Source organism: Sapajus apella, unplaced genomic scaffold (genome assembly GCF_009761245.1).
Source record: "Sapajus apella isolate SASKATOON/1434 unplaced genomic scaffold, GSC_monkey_1.0 scaffold3, whole genome shotgun sequence".
Lineage (NCBI taxonomy): Eukaryota > Metazoa > Chordata > Mammalia > Primates > Cebidae > Sapajus > Sapajus apella.
Window position 1 is genome coordinate 3811504 of NW_022436943.1, and position 13840 is coordinate 3825343.

The 13840-nt window shown below is 41.8% G+C and overlaps 1 protein-coding gene across 4 annotated transcripts in view; it reads left to right on the plus strand.

Annotated features, from left to right (window-relative positions):
- The window catches only part of TSPYL5 (TSPY like 5), a 37588-nt gene that overhangs the window by 4428 nt on the left and 19320 nt on the right, over nucleotides 1-13840 (plus strand). The window contains exon 2 of one of the 4 annotated variants that reach the window (XM_032248557.1): nucleotides 452-2059. The exons of the other annotated variants lie outside the window; for them this stretch is intronic. The gene's annotated coding sequence lies outside the window, so the exon portion shown is untranslated. Of the gene's footprint in view, nucleotides 1-451; nucleotides 2060-13840 lie in introns of those variants that run through there. 4 annotated transcript variants of the gene reach the window in all.

The window sequence follows — 13840 nt, forward strand, 5'->3', positions numbered from 1 at the left end:
TAGTTGTAAGTTTGCATGCATGATGGAAAAATAAAAACCTGTATCTCTGTTATATTTCTGATTTTCAAAAAAGAATTGGAAGGCTGTTAAACAGAGGCTGCGCAGTTGAGAGGATATATACATTGGCCTAGATAAGTGATTCCCAAGCCTCAGACCCTTGCCTGAATAGATACACAAAAAATACATAAAATTTTGATTTCTAGGCCTTTTTCCCAAATATTGAGATTATATGATTCTGAGAGGAAGTCAGGTAGCTTAGTTTTTAACATGCTCTCTAGTTGATTCAGAAGCACTGAACTCCCATTAGAATAATATAGATTCTAGTGGGAATACAGTGCTTCTCAAATTTTAGAGTTCATCTGAATTGTGTAGGGAATCCTGTTAAAATGTGCATTCTGATTTTGTAGTCTGGGAAGGAACCTGAGATTCTGCATTTCTAATGAGCTTCCAGATGATGACAGTGCTGGTGGTTTGTGAACTGCACTTTGAGTGGAAAGGGGGGTGACCTTGAAGGCCCTTTTAAACTTGAATAATAGTGCTCAATCTTTGTTGCACACTGGAATTGTCTGGGAAGCTTACAGAAACACTACCAGAGCTCCACACAAAGACCAACTACATCGGAATGGGATAAGGGGAAGGTCTGGGTATAGGTATTTTAAAAACTTCCCAGGTGATTCTAGCGTTTAGCCAAGAGTTGAGAACTACATCCTCTGATGCTGTTCACTTCAGATCCATAACAAGGATCATTTCCCATTAATCAGGAGAGGCAGTGGCAGACCACCAAGTGCCACACTAAGTTGCCCAGCAGAAAATGGACAAAATTAGAGGTGGGTGGTTATTGACAAGAAAATAAAATTGGCTTATATGATGAAGGGTTTTTATAAATATGCAATGTTCAGGGCATAGTAGATGCTCCAGTGTTGAATGAATGAATTTTAAAGCACTACTTAATATTCTGGGCATTTGAATTTGGTAATTTGTGAAGTGGGCCACATTTGTTTCATAAGGAAATCTATCAGTTTTCTGGGGCTGCCATAACAAAGTACCACAAACTGAGTAGCTTAAAAGCAGGAGTTTATTTTCTCAGTTCTGGAAATTCAAGATCAAGGTAACAGCAGGGTTGGTTTCTTCTGAGGACCTCACTCAGCTTATAGATAGCCTCCTCCTCTCTGTATCTTCACGTGGTCTTGTGTGTGTGTATGCCCTAGTCTCTTATAAGGGTACTAGTCATCTTGAACTGGGGCCCGTTCTAATGAGCTCATTTAACTTTAATTTCCCTTTAAAGACCCTGTCTGTAAATTTAGCTACACTATGAGGTATTGGGGATTACGACTTTTACATACAAATTTGGTGTGAGGGCAGGGGCGATATAACCCCTGACAGCATCTTGTATTCTTTTGACACATATGTACCTCACATGTTATGGTAGTTAATTGTATTGAGGCATATCATGTGCCAGGCACTATTGCAGGTGTTATACAATTAATATATTGAGTCTTTAGGACAAATGATAATTATATCTAATGAGGGGATGGGTTGAGGAAATGGGGTAAAAAAGGTTGAGTAAATTATTCAGGATCATGTTGGTAATGAATGAGCCAGGCTTTAAACTCAGACAATCTGATTCAAGAATGCACACACATATAGCTCTTGACTCAAGAGGAAATAATCTTCAGTTTATCCACAGTATCTTTATGTAGAATCTCTTAATTTTGCATGTTAAAACAAAATTTAAACCCCTGGAGTTGTTCTGATATGTGGAATGCAGAAGGGATGGAGAGCAGCCTTTCCAGGCCTGAGTCTCCTCTCAGGGTTCACTCAGAGTCTGCTTGGATTATGACTTGGGAGGGGCTCCCTGCCCAGTTCAATTAAGTTTATGCACCTGCTTCTCTGTGGGTGTGGGGCCTCTGTTGTCCAGGCCCTCTTTCAAACACCTCTGTTCAGTTCCTTGGACAACCCATTCAATCTGGGATTTACTACTTCTCCATTGGCTCATTCATTCATTGCCTCTTATATGAACAAGTCTCTAGTGTAGACATTGAAGACAAATACAACTTTGCATTGTTCTTCCTCCACCTGCACCCCCCTACCCTGCCCACTGATCCACCTGCCATAGATTTTAGTCTCTTCTTTGCTTTTGCCTGGGATTGACAGTCAGTCTCTTCTCTCTAGTTTCCTGCATGGGGCTGGTGAATGCTTTAGATCCATGTGGGTTGAAGAGGGGGCTAAAGGAAGCCTCCCTCACCCTTGGCCTTTAGGTCAGACTTCACAAGGCACTCAGGTCTTCCATAACCTGGAAAGGGAGAGCCTGTTGGGTCACTCTGACTCATCTCAAGAGTCCTTGGCCCCCCTTTTAGCTTTGACTTTTGTTATAAAATACCCTCTTCTGATTTCTTAACTGTTACTTGCTGAGCTTTTTTGGAAGTGTGGTAGGTTAGTGCTAGGCTATAGGTGAGGGAGGAGAGAAAAATAAAATGGTCCTGCCTCTCTGAGCTTACCAAAGATCTCTACCAACTTTGCATTATTTCTTCTTGCACTTGAAGTTTCTTCATTCTAGTCTACTATAGTGGCTTGCAACAGAGGAAAAGACACACTGCCTCTAGGGAGGCATGTTGGAGCCACCTAGAGAGGGAACTTTGGCCAATTTACTTGCCCCTCTGAAGATTCAGAAAAGTCCTCAGCCATGGGGAACCACTGTTACTGATGGGTAGGGTCATGTTCCTTAGGTGTTGGGACAATAAAAAAGTAGAGCATAGGCTATCCAGTCCATGGTTTCTGTCTTTATTTGCCCTTAGTGTCTTCACTTCTGCTTTTGGAATCTTCTCCAACTGTATTTCACTGTTCAGGGTCGTACCTCACTACTGCTCATTCACTTTCACCTGAAACTCTGGCCTTGGGCCCTCCTGTCAGGTGTCCAGCTATTGACCATCCAGGTCTTGAGCCTTGAATTTCTCCTCTCCCTCTGTCCTGTCAACCTGGTCTCAGCTGACGTTTGACAGATACTCACTTGAACTTGGGAGGTAGAGGTTGCAGCGAGCTGAGATGGTGCCACTGCACTCCAACCTGGGTGACAGAGCAAATATAAGACAAAGTAGCTACCATCTGTGTGACAGTTCCTGGTTACAAAGCACATTTACTTACATTATCTTGACTATAACAACTGTCCCATCAGAAGGCTCAAAGAGGTTACATAACCAAAATCACAAAAGTAGTAGAGCCAGGACTCAAACTTGGGGCTTCTGATTCCAACGGTAAGCATGTGGCCCAGGGCAGATGTCTGGCACTACCAATCTAGACACTTTTTTTTTCCACAGAACCTGTATTTAACTTTCTGCACAGCAGATTAGCCAGTTGTGGCCAATCAATCTGAGTTGGCATATGAATGTGAAACTTTTTAACCATCCCAAACTACAGCATGCATGTGATCATAACTAGGAGCAGGACTGACTTGACTCAGTGGTGGGTGAGGCTTCCTTCAACTGCATTGTTCAAAGGTTAGGATTGGCTCTAGATACAGTATGCTTGTAGATGAGGGCTGAGTACAGTTTTTGGCCGTATGTATCAACAATTGCATATAAATGAATTGGAGAAGGGGAAATTTTGCTTTTATAAGAAGAAGTCTGGTAATGGGAGGTTGCCAGGTTGTAGGCCTCAGCAGCTCAATGATATTAGGAATCTGAGTCTTCCATCTTGTCTTTCCTTCCCTTGGCTTTCCCCTCACAATTCACCAACTCCAGGCATCACAGCCTTACCCAACTGCACTTAGAGGCAGAAAGAAAGGAGGAGGGGGCCTTCTTACATGTCTCTGTTTTTATCAGGAAAGACCTTTTTCAGTAGTCCCTGGTGTATTTCAGGAGACCTAAGTCAGGTCTTTTGGAGCAGAAATGGGTCACATTCCTACAACCTACCTCAAGGAAATCTTGCATTTTCTAGTATCTCTCATGGGGTTAGGGTTCTGCCATCTAGAAATAAGGAAACTTCAGGAGCTAGAGCTCACAGGCTGTTTTCAGTCACCTGTGGTTTTATCCTTTCTGAGATAATTTTGCAGACATTGACATCAGATAACACCATGCACCTGCCTTTTCCCCCAGGTCTCCCAGTTACCTCGTCTAACATGAAGGCTTTACCCTGTGCTCAGTGTTTTGTGTCTCATCTCCTCTATTACATGGTAAATGCTTTTCTGGCCAGGCAGTGCCTTTTTGGTTTTTGTATCTCCCACAGCACTACCTCAGGGTTCACTCAACATTTGATGTGGGTGATCAATAAATGCTAGTTGAGTAAATGCAGTACATCGGTGACCTTTCTAAAATGCAAATTTGATCATGTCAACCACTGATTAAAACCTTCAGCAGTAGGATCCAGAATCCCAAAGGAGCTCATAACAGGCCCTCCATTATGTGGCCTTACCTTTTGTTTCTTCCAAGCTTCCCTATCACAAAAACTTACAAATATTCAGAAAAGTACCATGACCACCTGTATGCCTACAACTTAAGTTCAGTGATTGTGAACTTTCTGTCATATTTAGTTTGTCTGTTTTTGTGTGTGTATATATGTTGATTTTGCTGAACCATTTGAATTAGTTGCATGGTGCTTCACCCCTAAATATTCAGCGTGGATCTCATTAAAAATAAGGATACTAGCTGGGCATGGTGGCAGTTGCCTGCAATCCTAGCCTCTTGGGAGTCTGACACAGGAGAATCGCTTGAACCTGGGAGGTGGAGGTTGCAGCGAGCTGACATCATGCCACTGGACTCTGACAGAGAGAGACTCTTTCTCAAAAAAAAAAAAAAAAAAAAAAAGGTTACCACATAATCACAAGATCACTACAAGACTGGAAATTGATTCCCAAATACCATCTAGTATCCAGTCCATATTTAGATTTCTCTATTGTTCCCAAGGTTATCTTACCCTATTAGTTTTACGATCAGGATTTAATAATATTGAGGCATTCCATTTGACTGCTGTATCTCTTTAGTCTTTTTAAAATCAAGATAATCCCCCCACCTTTTAAAATTTTCCCACTCATGACATTGACTTGCCTTCAGCTGGTATTCTGGTATAAGAAGGGTCTTTCATCATCTGGCAGGGAACTATATTTTCTCCTAAAAAGGCAGTGCAAAGACTTAATTCCTTCCCTTTAATCACCTATTTTCAGCATCAGAAGTTGGTATAATAATAACCTCTAGTGGTCTCAAGTAAGGGGATGATTTCTTTACTGTCATTACAAGCATGTGGATTTTTATTTATTTAATATTTACGGTCAATTACAGTCAGCTGTTCAATTGACCTATATTTTGGCCATAACCAACATTTACCAAACTCCTCTCATCTTTGTATCTAACTATCTCCCCTTGCCATCCTGCACTGTGCTCCAGCCAATACGAACCATATCTGGTTCTCTGAACAATCATATTTACACAAGCTGTTTGCTCAGCAAGAAAGCCCTTTCAGATACGGCTCAGATATACTTGTTCTGTGCCGTTATTTTTAATCTTTCAAGGCTGAATTAATCCTTCCCTTTTCTTTACTTCTACAATGTTTTGTCCACACTTCAATCTGCAGTAACAATGTAATGACTTGTACTTAGCTGTTTACCTGCCTGCTCCCACCAGAGACTATGTGATCCTTAGATCACAGAAGAATAACAACAAACAGTATGTGTTAATCATTTTTGTATTCCCACAGCTCAGTGGCCTACACATAGTAGGTGCTCATTAAGCACTGAATGAATAAGCAAATGAATGGTCCTTAGAAACTGGTGAAGGCATCAGTGACAAACTACAGAGAGATTAGAAGAGCCCAGGAGTAGAGATTGGGAATAACTTCAAGTGAAGGAGAAGCATTAACCTAATAGAAATGGATTAAAAGAGATGGGAGAGGGAAGCTATTACCTGCACAAAGCCTTGGGCAAAAAACACAGTGGCACCAAATCACTGTCACATTGGAAATCAGGCAGGGAAATGGAAGAGAGCAGGAAAGGAAATGAAAAATGTTGGAAATCTACCATGTGCACTGCTTTAGTAGTGTTCTACAGCACATGAGTCTGTGATTGAAAACAAGAAAAAGCAAAGCCAATGTGATTCTGGACAGTGACTTTCCCAGGGATGATTTCTCTTTCTCTATACAGAAATATGTATATATAATCTGCGATCTCCTAAGAGGTCCCTTGAATTTAAATGACTCCAGAAAATTGGGGTAGAACAAAAACAATCTCTAAAAGTAGTTTCACTGAAAATCAAGCTGGACAGGAGGTTAAACCTGCAGAGTGGAACAGAGTGAGTAAATCCAGGGGAAAGTTACTTTGAGCTTCAATACTAAATAGACTGAATTCCAAGACTAGGTGGAAAATATGATCATCAAAGCCCAGTGCTGCTTTTCCAAGTGCTGTGGCACTAGATGATTTGTGACACAATTCAGGGCACTTAGAGGGGGACAAGAGTGCAAGATGAGGCATTTGGAACCCGGGCACCTTCTGGAGGTGGTTATGATTATAGAGCAGGTTGTCCCTAAGGCAGCAAGGCTGTGGGGCCCCAGCGTATCATCAGGAGATCTCTTCATCTTCTGCTTTGAAAACCTGTCTTGCTACTAGTGCCACCTGTGGCTTGAGGATCATTTGTTATCCTTCTAGCATTTGTGAGGGACACTGAGTCCCCACAAGCTTACATGCCATTCTCTCAGCAAGAGATCTTATCTGACTTTCAGTAAAATGATACTTCCACTCCTGCTGCTCACTTTGTACTCCTTCTAACAGCTCCTTCCTCTTTTCCTTGATAGGATTTATGATTCATCATTATGATTTTGTCTCTGAGTTTGTTTCTTCCTTTAGATTGTAAGCTCTTAAAGATCTTTGCTGCTGGATCTCAAATGCCTACACATAGGAGGTATCTGACAAATATTTTGGACTAGTGCAAGTGTTGATCCTATGAGCCATGGCCAATTAAGATGGTGGGTGGGCCATGCCTTGGGGTTGTCCTTTGGCAGGAGGAGATGATCCCTTCCTAATATACAGGGGGACTCGGAGAGTCCATTTTATGGAGTGGGTACCACATGCCAAGCACAGTGCTAAGCACATTATGCACACTATCGCAACAATTCTCTTATCATCCTCATTTTCCAGATGAGATAAAAGATCTCAAAAGGGGTTAGGTGACTACTTGTCCAAGGTTACGTAAGTTGTAATTTCTGGAGCTAGGGCTAGAGGCTCTTAACCATTATTCTGCACTGCCTCTCCGGTGGGGGTTTGCAGAATGAGTCTGTGAGTTAGGCTACATTGTGCTCATGCCTTCAGGAAGGAGGAAGGACATTGTGTGACTGTAGATAGGTTCCCAGCTCTCCAAGGGGTGGCAATCACTGTGCCTAATCATCAGGGAGGGAAAGTATGGAAAGTGTGTGTGTGTGTGTGTGTGTGTATGCATGCATGCACATATGTGTGTGGGGCCCTACCTAGGTGTGTGTCCAGGAAGGCCATGAGAGTTGCCAGCAAGCCAGCTTTGACTGCCTGCTGCTTGTCCTCAGGCCCACACCACCCTAGGGCTGCCAGGGCATGATGCACACCCACTCAGGGATCACTGCCCACTGAGGAGTTGGGTCCACATTTTAAAGGCTCCCAGCTGTGGGCAGTTTGTGGGAAACAGACACCCTGCTGGCCCAAAACAGCCCAGAAGGTGGGGGCCTTTCTGAATAGAGGCATTAAGCAGATGGTTTGATGAGGCTGAGTCACAGATAGCATCAGGCTCAACAAAAGGCAAGAACAGCTCTTAAGTGAGGGATTTGTTTGTGTACAGGCCACGTTGGCAGGCCTGCTGATTAGAAGCTGTTCTTTGAGCTCCAGCCTCCCACATGGACAGCAATCCCTATCAGTTGTCTTGTCTTAGAATAAGAAACATGATGAAAAATCAAATCAATGTTTCTTGGTATTACCATGGGAATGTGCTTTCCCCTTCGCAAAAAATTAATTGACCTTCTACTCCACACAGGGATTATGTGGAAAGTGAAAAAGTAAGGAGTTAACATTTATTGAACACTTACATGCCTAAGTGACTTATATATAGTTGTTATTTTTATTTTTTTTTATCATAGTAAGCTTATGAAGTCTTCATTATTACCTACATTTTATAGTTAATTACACTGAAGCTTTGAAAATTAAGAAACTTGCCTAGGGTTACTCAGCCAGAATTCTGTCTGACTGGAGTCTGTTTGGCTCCCGAACCTCTGTACTCTCAATTATAGCATACCCTCCCTCCTGGAAGAGGGGAGACATAATTACTCCTGTTTTTAACAAGGATGATATGAATCAGTAAGGATGCTTTCAGTTGCAAGTAACATAAACCCTGACTTAGGCCCAGGAATAAGGACAGGTACTATTTTTGTGATAAGAAATCTGGAGGTAAGTGATCCAATGCTTAGTTTTAGCTGCTCACTTATCAAACTCCCAGATTCTTTCCTTCCTTCCAGTCCTTCCCCTCCAAAATTTTTGGATTTGGCAAAGACTTTTTGTCCTCAAACTTGTCTCATGGCCCTAAGATGACTGCTTCTGTTCCAGGCATCGTATCCTCAAATACAGTGTTCAAAACAGGAAAGTTGGGAAAAGGAGCAAACTAGGACTTCTCCCCTAGAACCCTCTCTCTTTTACTGGGGAGGAAAACACTTCCTGAAGCCTCCCAATGGACTTTGCTTTATATCTTTTTGGCCAGAAATGAGTCTTCACCCTTAGACAAATGGCTGGCAAAGGGGGCTGTTACTATGACTGGCTTGGGCTGACCAGGACTATTTCCCTGGGAACTGCAAGGAAGAAGGAACATTGCCGTTGGATAGGCACTCGCCACACAATCCTAAGGCCAGGGGCTCAGGAGGCTCCATGACCACCATTGCTAGAACACCTTGGAGAAGGAGAAATAGTCAACATTTATTCATCAATTCAGACAGCTTGCTTGTTTAGTACCTTCTGTGATCTCAGGCATGAGTTAGGTACCATAGGGTCAAAGGCCCTGTAGAATACAGGCTTGCACTTACTGTTTCATCTAAATGGGAAGAGTAATAGATAGATAGGTAATATAGATATACATGCGTGTGTATGTATGTGTGTGTATATATACGTGTGTGTATGTATGTGTATATATGTAGATATACATGTGTGTATGTATGTGTGTATATATAGACATACGTGTGTGTATGTGTGTATATCTATACATGTGTGTGTATGTATGTGTATATATATATACATGTGTATGTATGTATGTGTGTATATATAGATATACGCGTGTGTATGTGTATATATATAGATATATGTGTGTGTATGTATGTGTGTGTATATATAGATGTGTGTGTATATATAGATGTGTGTGTATGTATGTGTGTATATATATAGATATACGTGTGTGTATGTATGTGTATATATATAGATATACGTGTGTGTATGTATGTGTGTGTATATATATAGATATACGTGTGTGTGTACGTGTGTGTGTGTGTATATATATATATATATATATGAACAGTTCAATGAAAACATGAAACAAAAACTTAACAAAAGCCAGCACACGACCAAGTGGTTATAGGGCATTACAGCAGATTCTTCTTCGAAGATTTTGTGAGTTTCTTTGTCCTACTCATGATTCAATGGAAGCGCTTTAAATTCTTTTTAATCAATGGGATTAATTTTATATTTTCTGTTACTATTATTTCTTTCCGAATAAAATGCATATATTAATATTTCTCAATGATTCGGAGGCTTTTTGGTCAAGAAAATTATTTTTAGGTATTAAATCAATATTGCTGGCCTCCTGGAAAAAGTATTCGGTGCTTTGGCAAGAGATGTGAACCCCAGCTGTGAATTTAAGTATCAGCCCTGGTAGCTTTACCATGTATGGTTGACTTTTTTGCTGGGTTCCCTGTGGATCTAAGCAGCATGGAAATCAAGTGGTGGCACCTTGCATTCAAGTTAAGCATGAAAGTTTATTTCAACAGTTACATTTGAGGCATCTGAATAATGCAAAATGCTATCGCAGCTGCCAAATCTTTAGTTTGGCCTCTGATTAAAGACAGTCTTCTCAATCTGGACCAGTTTCTAGCATAATCCTGTGAGCAAATTAAACACAAGCACATACTTTGCCGATAATTTTGTGTTGATTCTACAACCATTTGGCTAGGATTAGTTATCATTTGAAACTGACAATCCCCCCAGATAATGATTGCTCTAGACCTCCAGATGGAGAACCTCCCTATAGCCCAGGAACTTTGCTAAAATCACCATTTGGGAGGCCATTCTTTTTGTTGTTGGACTTTTGTTATATTTTCCTCCTAGAAAAGCTGATATTTATCTCAGCTTCTTCTGAGTTGAGGGCTGGGGGGAAACAGGGAGAGTCATTCCCAACATAGTATGCCCTGTGCATTTCTCAGCTCTCTTTTCATGGGATTGTTCTAATTCAAGTGGGGTGTAAGGGGTTTGCTGCCTCACCCCACCTTGTTTGGTATTTTAAATGCTCCTTGGCCCTAGTTGTGCTGGAACCATGGTGACCCAAGCCAGCTTAAAAAGAGACAGTTTGCCAGTAATCCATGGGTAGTTCTCATTCCCTGAGTGCTCCGGTAGCCCCTGGGTCAACATGCAATTGTGGGAAAATGATATGGATCTCTTAGGTAAAGGAAAATGGTAAAATGCAGATTGCAGAACATGCCTACCTTGTAGCTGGCTTGAAGCCTGTGTTTGAAAGCCCTGACCTTCACAACCAAACTGAAACTCCAGCTGGAATCAAGAAAGTGCAATGGATATGGACGGTGGTACAAGAAAGCCTGGCTGGAGTCACTGGCTTTGGGTGCTTGATGGCAACACCACATGTTCCAGAATGGTTGTCTGCTAAATGTTTACTAGAGTTGGGTCTGGAGCACAGAGTGAAGGGAACGGAATATAATGGAAGTTTGTAGAGTTTGACAGCTAAGACTTGGAGTTAGGAATATCTGTGTTCATACCAAAACCCTGAGAGCTACTAGCTAGTGTGTGGAACCTGGAAGGTTACTTAGCTTCTGTAAGTGTTTTTTTTTTTTAATCTGTAAAAAAGGAATAAAAGTTTGGAGTTAGATATAAGTTATAAAAAAAACAAGACTCAGATTATGTATAGAACTGAGAAGTCCAGGGGCAATCTGGGTTTCAGACAGGACTTGATCTAGGGTCAGATACTTTCCTCCTTGTGGCAAGATGGTGTCTCAGTGCTGTAGGCCTGCAACTCTTACCCTTTCAGTAACCGTAATAAAGCATAAAAGTATTTCTTCCTTGCCAGTACAAAAAAAAATTCCTGAGATTAACTCTTGGCTTATTAGGTCATTATGAACACTTGAATCAATTGCTAAGAACTGGGACACTGCCCAAGCCCTGGAGCCAGGAAAGGGGGCAGCTCCACCCGAGCTATAAGAACAGACAATAGGAAAGGGATGATTTTTTTTCTAAATGAAAATAAATCATAGTGCTAGTACCAGAGGAAGCGGAATGGATGCTGGGCAGGCCAAAACAATAGATGCCTGCTGACGAAGCAGTCCATTCCCAGGTCATCTTTGTTAATAAGGAAGTGGGAGGGACAAGAACCAAAAACACTTATTTATAAGGATCCGGACCAGGGCCAGGCATCGAGCATCAGCAACTCTCTACCCTGCCTTTCTACACAGCATCACAGTCTTTATATGGTAGAAATTTGGTTGCAGCTTCTATGCGACATACATGTGCTTTAAACTCTCAAAGCATCAAACTGTGCTTAATTACTATGATTCTTTTCTTAAGGTTTTGATATTTTTCCTCTATATATCTGATGTGCCTCTTGGCTACAGATAATCCAGACAGTGGTTGCTGTCTGTGTGCATGTGAGGCTGGATGTCCGAAAAGTGAGGCTAACAGCCACTACTGACAGATGAAGCAGCTTCCTCAGGGGCAGAGGCACAGGGTCAGGTGTCACAGGCTGGCACCTTGAGAATCAGGGATGGGATTTTCCTAGGAGCCACAGGGTTCATACTTTAGGGAGGCTTGGGAGTTGTTCGCTCTCTGCACAATGGCTCTGTTCCTCTGTGGATAACCCAGCACAGGATACACCTCATGAACGAGGGTGGCAGTGGGACACACAGGTGCAGGGGCATCTTCCAACCCTGGATGGTGCCACTTAAGGGACGGATGTAAGACTGACCATATAGGTGACGTCCCTGAGGCTCAGAGAGATGGCAGGGTTCACTTCTGGACAGAGCAGGGCGGCACTAGAATGAACGTATAACACTGGGGAAAAGATTGTTAGTGAGAAATGCTCCACACAAACTCGTTCCAAGAACGAGTCAGAGAAAGAGATGGACTGTGCTTGGTGGTGGTGGTTCAGTGTGCTTCCCTCTTGGCTAGGCTGGGCTGTGGTGACAGAGCAATCAGGTGAGGAGGTGAAGGCCGGTGAGGAGGGGGTCAGGAATTCACCCCAATGAAAGGGAGAGTCAGGTTCTGGTGTCCCTTTTGAGACACATGTTCTATAGCAGGGAGGAAAATGACACATGGAGAAGCCACATCTTGTGGCCTAATGGTTAGGGAACTTGATTGAAACTCCAAAAGAGGGAGCCTTATTCCTTAAGAGAATAAAGAGCTCACTGGGAGTATGGTCATCTCAGGTAACCACGGAACCCAGTGCAACAGAAATAGGAACCCAGTAGCAATATCTAGCTAGTAGCAAGGATATGGGAGCAAGAAGTCCTTGGAATCGCTGCAAAGGGAATTCGGGATTGGCTGAGGTAGGGTTGGGAGTAGAGGGAGAAGAACAGAGTTGTTTATTGGTAGGTCAACATATCAGAGGCCTATAAACTTTTCAGGTATTGTAAAAATATTTATTAACTATTAATACATAAAGAAAATTTCAAAGCCAAAATTAATAAATGAATAATTAGGTGTTTTCAAAATGTAACATTAGGCCATTCATCTAATAATGGATTATGTATAGGTCTCATATAGTTATAGGTAAATATGAAAGTTTTGGATCATAACAATAAAATAATTTATTCTTAACAAACTCAAATGTATAAAAATTGAACATCCTTTCAAAAATTTATAGCAAAACAATGTAGAATAATATATAATATAGATAACTATGTATAGAACTCTGTGATTGTGCCTCTCCATCTACCTATGTGTCTCTAAATGAAGGCTATGGGTATATTTAAATATGGTTGCATTGATATAGGAGTGATTTAGGGCCTACAGGGGTGTTCGTGTGACATAAAGTAGATGTGGGGCACATGATATGAATGTGAGGTAAGGGGCAGTTTGCCTGTTAACAAAACTGGATGTAGTCCAGAGCCTTATTAATTAGTCCCAGAGCTTCTTGAGGCTGGTATGGCCTAGGAAACAAGAAGTATATAAGGTATAAGAATTAGAGCAGAAAAAATTCTAAGGAGTACACAGAGAAAAAATAGATATAGGCTTTAAAATTATGAATGTAGATTGCAGCTCCATGATATGCTAACTGCCAAATTTGGTTTTTAAAAAATCCCCAAACCACACCCTGGGACCTTTGTGTGAATAGAGGGTGTTAGGGGCCCTTTTGTCCCTAGGGTCCCACCACTCAAGGACGGGGACTGGTCACTGAGCCTTCTATTTCCCAGACAAAATACAGTACCTGGTTCACAGTAGGCACTTAGTACACAAATTCAATGTAATTGGAACATCACATGCAATTGGAACATGTATGGTGGACAGGCCACATCCCTTGTAATCATGGAAGCATGGAAAACAGGGAAGAATTATAGGGATAGTCTATACAACATCACATTCAGTGGGATCCAACTCCAGATGGAGTGGATGCAGATGCATCACAGGGAGAAGAAAAGAGAT